Below are 6,000 nucleotides of genomic sequence, written 5' to 3' on the forward strand. Positions count from 1 at the left end.
CCGATTTCATGAATGAAAATTCGAACAGACGAAATGATTATTGCTTGTCATTACTCACCGTCATTTAGGTGCCGCCGCCGCAGCCTCTTTTAATGTACATGTATTGTAGTGTTGGTGAACTAATCAGGGCAAGCGGCGAACAAACAACTCTTTAATGACAATTTGCAAGTAACTGTCGGCCGTAACCACGCCAGAACACAAAAGCTCCGAATGCGCTGAGCTTACCAAAACAAAAGTCTGTGTTGCGTTCACGGACTGTCCAGACCATGGAAAACTACATAACCCTCGACCCACCCACAACGATTGCTACAGAATACCTAGTGTTTTTTTTTTTAATCAAATCGGAAAATGTTACGTCATATATGCAGCTATAATTTTACTTTACTTATGTGTGAGTTTACTAACTGGAGTTCGCTAAATTTTATTTTTTAAATATGTATATCAAATTTATTTATTGATAAATACAGTGTTTAAAAAGTGGAGTGTTTACATGCCATGTTTCATGTAACATGAAAAGTTGGATATGTTGAAGTGGTAAATTGTAACTATAACTGTAATTGTAGTAGAAAAAAAATGTGATATAATGGCTCCATTTGCCTTAAGATCCTGTAATCTATAATAGATGTGATATTGTTTATTATAATTACATTATTTCGGGTAAAACAATTATTGAAAAGGACCTTGAAAAAAATTATCGCAATTCGATTATTTTCCATAATCGTTCAGCTCTTTTTTTTTTATGTAATCAGCTTTCTAAAATAATGTCCTTATTCATGTTTTTATTAATTTTTTTCAGAAAACAAGAAAATCTGAAACAAATACTGAATGATAAAAGTATACTTTATTAATAACTTCATTTTAGAGGTAGTATTGAATAGGGATAGACCGATAATCAGTCCGGCAGATAATCGGCGCCAATATTCAGCATTTTATGAATATCGGCATCATTTTTTGTTTTCATGGCCGATATATTAAAAACTGTTATTTTTGCTCCGATGGCCGCATTTCTCCTCCGTCTGCTCGGAGTCAGCGACTGTTGACTCCCTGCAGCAATGGCCTGCCCACAGCACCGTTTGATCGGTTGCTCGTGCAGTGCTAACAGCCAATAAGCAGCAATTAGCTGCTATTAGCCCATGAGCTAATGGCTAGCTTGAGGATTAACACTTTTTTTAACGACTATTTGGGAGTTATCCCAGAGTTAGCAGGTGGGTGAACAGTTATCCCACAAACTAACAGTTAGCTCGCGAATTAGCAGCTATTTGGGAGTTAGCATGCGGGTCAATGGTTAGCCCGCGAGCTAACCGTTAGCTCGCGAATTAGCGGCTATTAGCCCGCAAGCTAACCGGCTAGCTCGCAAATAAACGGCTACTAGGTTAGCCCGTGAGCTAATGGTTAGCTCGCGGGCTAACCTAATAGCCGTTTTTTAGCGGCTATTTGGGAGTTAGTAGGGGGGTGGGGGATTAGTGTGTGGGTGACTGGTTGGCCCGCGAGCTAACAGTTAGCCCGCGAATTAGTGGCTATTTGGGAGTTGGCATTATAGTTGGTGCAAAAGCTGATGGCAAACAAAAAACTTTTAACATGTTGCAAATCACAAAAGCTGTTTAATAAACATGTACTTGAAGGCATTTAAGCAGTCAAGTGCTGGAGTTTTTATTATTATTTTATTATTAACATTTTTTACATCAACTTTTTTTTTTCTTGCAAATGTATATCGGCTTTAAATATCGATTATCAGCCTCCCTGACTACTGATAATCGGTATTGTATCGGCCCTGAAAAAAACATATTGGTCTATCTCTAGTATTGAATGATCTGTTTAACTAAGGATGTAGCAGATTTTAGCAGAGGTGGCCAGGCCTAGCATCCTGAGGAGATGTTGAAGGTTAAATAAATAAATAATTAACAGTTCTTACTCAATTCAGTGCATGATCGTTTGACTATTTACAAAGAAGCAGAGGGGGATAAAGCTTGGGTAATAGATAATTTGGTGTCAGATGAGGAGTGATGTTGCATTCAGAGTTTTTCAGTATGTTTTTTCTCAATTAGGTTTGTTTTGTGAATCCAATGATTGTGTAATATTGGAATGCAGATTTCCACCAAGTCACAACAATATCAACTCCCTGTTTATCTGCAACACAGAAGCTTTTCCCGTACTAACACAGTGAACATTTATTTTTTATTTTTTTATCAGCCTGAATCTTAACTTGGATGGAAGATAGTTAAAAAAATAAAAAGGAGGAGCAAATGAACATCTGTTGCTCAAGCAGTGCAATCTGAAGACACAAAGAGCCTTCCATTTTATTTCTTTCATCACACAAATGCTTTTTTAAAGGTTAGTCTGAAGACTCACGCCCCCTTTCACACTGGCCTTCAAAGCTGGCTTTTACACATCTTCATCCTTGTTTATTGGCCTGTGTGTAAGGTATTGGTTCAGGTTGGCGGGGTTGATGTCGACCCACAGATTTTCCCGGCTGTCTTGTATTAACGGAGGAGTAACAGGGGCAGATAGCTGAAAACTGTGACCGGCTTGTGAAGTGTTCTAACACCTGAGACTCACCGCCTAAATCCCTTTGTGATGAAAACAATTTTTCATTTTTCAACTACTGACGTCAGCACACATTTGATTATCTGAATGTTAAGCAAGCACAATCATAATAGAATTATGACATGTCATAGTGAAGCGCAATAATAACTGGCAAAGTGACAATGGTCTAATGAAATTTTGTGACACATTCCCCGGTTGTGACATGCATCACATGTAGTATTAGATTTAAAATAATGGATTTGGCCCTGGTGGCTGAAAGTGATGCAGCATGTCCTCTGTGAGTTAGTGAAGGGCTAATGATGGAGCGGGCTGGCTGCAGGAATTACATGTCTACATGGCCCACAACTGTGAGCAGATGTCAGGTCTGTGTGAGGCCACATTTGTCTGCAGACACGATGCCTGAATGCTCCGCTGTGCCTCAATCTGATCTGTTGACTCTATGGTAATGATGCAAGGCAGTCTAAACATAACAAACCATTAGCATCCTCAGCATGCCGACCAAAGCGCTGGGAAGATGGCGATCGCACTCCTGTGTATGTTAGTGTGTGTGTGTGTGGGGGTGTGCGCGCCGTTGTGTGAGTGAGCACTGCATAAAGAATTGCCGGGTAAAATGAATTTTTGTTGTATTTTACATGTACATGCATAGTAGTTTATCTACTTCAGTTGTGAGCTTTGGAAAATAACTCCTGTGCTTAGAGTTGTAGAGTCTTTATTTCAATACATATTTGGGTACATGCAATTTTTTGTTGAATTTAACACTGTCTCTGAGTGTAGTTGGTCCTTATCAAAATTGGTATTAAAGTAATTAATTCCACAGTTTTAAAATTTCAGTTTAAAATGAGCTCAGAACTTAGTAAAAACTTAACGATGTTTAACACTGCACAGTGTTAATACAATTTAACACTACAGGTTAAATAACTCTGGAGAGAGTAAACATGACTCCCAGCAGTGTTTAATATTTAATCTTCTGTGGTACAAAATAAACGCTAAGATTAACACTGGAGACTCAAATAACTCTGATAAGCGATAAGTGTTATTTTTACACACGGTTGTATACAATATTTAGTAGTGTACGCATGGCCGGTCCTAAATGATTTGGTGCCCGAGGCAAAAGTGTAGATTGTAGCCCCCCCGCGGCAAATATCGTGTGTGTGTGTGTATATGTGTGTGTGTATATATGGATATATATGTATATGTGTATGTATATATATATATATGTGTGTGTATGTATATATGTGTATGTATATATATATATATGTATATATATATATATATATATATATATATATATATATGTGTATGTTTATGTGTATGTATATGTGTATGTATATATATACGTATATATACGTATATATATATATATATATGTGTATGTATATGTGTATGTATATGTGTATGTATATGTGTATGTATATGTGTATGTATGTATGTATATGTGTATGTATATATATACGTATATATACGTATATATATATTTATATATATATATTTGCTGTATAACATTTTATTTTAGAAAACATGAGGGGGAAAAATATTTTGTATAATTTTTTTGCACTTTTTTTGGGCGCCCTCTCCACTAGATGGCGCCCGAGGCAACCACTTAGTTTGCCTATGACCAGGGCCGTAGTGTACATTGCCTTATACTGAGATGTGGTTCCAACATTTGGTTTAGGGATCCACTGAAACTTGTATCAGTATTGTACAGGTATGTCTGTAAAGCTGCTCCCTGCATTTTGCGGGGGATAGGCAGGGGTCCAGCTCATAAATAGCAAAAATCGTCATATAAATAATGCCCATTGACATTCACTGGATTTTTTTATTTATTTCAAACCCAAATAAATTCTTCAAAAATAATAATAATAATAATAATGGAAAAAAAAACTGATCTCAATAATCTGGAAAATTGTAGTGGTGGGGGGATTAAATACATTGGAATAAACAACCTCACCCCAAAAAAAATATTTTTAAAAACTTAAATATAACACATTTTTAGTTGATGACAACACTTTGTTAGCCAACTGTTAGTTGTGTTCATCACAATGGATAATGAACGCCGCTTGGGCTGTTATGGGGGCTGCCACCTTGCGAGCTGCAGCGGAGGGCCATCCAGCAACCATCAAGTTTCTTGAGCGTCGTTGCTGGCTTTGCTCCGCACTGCTCTGCAACACTTGAGCTAACCGCCCTCCTGTCAGGCAGCCGCTACAGCGGCAAACTGAGTAAAGAGACGTAAGCAATAGTGTTCAGTTGTCCTGTTACAGTTATAGTTTAGAACTAACGATATTCTCAAAAAGTATTTTACTATTTTTTTATTTACTCACTTTATTTTGTAGTTTATTTACAGAGGTAGTAACATGGCATTTGTGTTGTCCATAATCCATCTTTGAGGCAGTGCTGTATTTTTTTTTTCTGTCAATGATCTCTGAATGAAAAAGTTGAACATTTTGGAACCAATTAGTGATGGGGATAAAAAAGAATCAAACAGTATCTCTCCCAGGCCAAATCCATTTTGACACACAATGGCATTAATGTGAATGCATACAGTACCTCTCCTACTGTACCAGATTAAACTCAGCATTGAATATGAGATTATACTTGAGTAGTTCATTCTGTGTGAGACAACCGTAGTCCAAATAGCATCCATCTTTCCATTTTCTTTACTGCATGTCCTTGTTTGTACTGCGGGTGAGCTGCAGGCAATTCCAACCGACTGGTCGTAAGTCACAGGGCACATATTGACAAATAACAACTCACACTCAGATTGACACGTATCGGCTGTTTGGAATCTTCAATACATCGAACGTGTATGTTGTTGGAATATGTGAGGAAAACCTAGTTCTCGGACAAAATCAACTGAACCACATATATACAAACGCCACACTAGAAGGCCAGAAATAAGATTTGTGCCTTGGACCTCTCAACTGTGACACGGGTGTGCTAACCACTACCTCAATCTGGTGCCCATTTCAAATAAAAGCATCATGTATATTTTCCCTTTCATCTGTGTTATTTATTCACTTTGACTTTTGCAGTGGTTGATGTGTGTGCGTGTAAACCACCAGCGTAAAACTAATTACCATTATATCACTGTTATGTTTGTGTCTTTCATCCTCATGAAAGTACTTGAACTTCAAGCAATCACCTGCTTTAAATGATATGCCTATTTTACACATGCAGGTGCACGTTACCCCCCCCCCCCCCCCCTACACACACACACGCTCTTTCAAGTAAATCAACTGTGACATACCATCGCACCTCTCTGTCAATGCACATATACATGTCACACCGTGATTATAATATGCTAATTTGACCTACAATTTACTTCCTGTCATTTGCTCATGTCTTGATTGTGTGTTCACAGTTGCCCTTTTGTTTCATGTGCTGCCGGAATGGCTTGTTTCTTATTAGAAACTACTTTGCCAATCCAGTATACAAAGAAATCAATACAACATAAGGAAG

At 37.7% G+C, this 6,000-nt stretch overlaps 1 protein-coding gene across 2 annotated transcripts in view; it reads left to right on the plus strand.

The window, feature by feature from the left end:
- Positions 1 to 6,000, plus strand: part of LOC147178498 (plexin-A1-like) — a 221,003-nt gene that overhangs the window by 50,347 nt on the left and 164,656 nt on the right. The gene's annotated exons all lie outside the window — the stretch shown is intronic.

Source organism: Leptonotus elevatus, chromosome 2 (genome assembly GCF_054856555.1).
Source record: "Leptonotus elevatus isolate MCC_2025b chromosome 2, RoL_Lele_1.0, whole genome shotgun sequence".
Taxonomy (NCBI): Eukaryota; Metazoa; Chordata; class Actinopteri; order Syngnathiformes; family Syngnathidae; genus Leptonotus; species Leptonotus elevatus.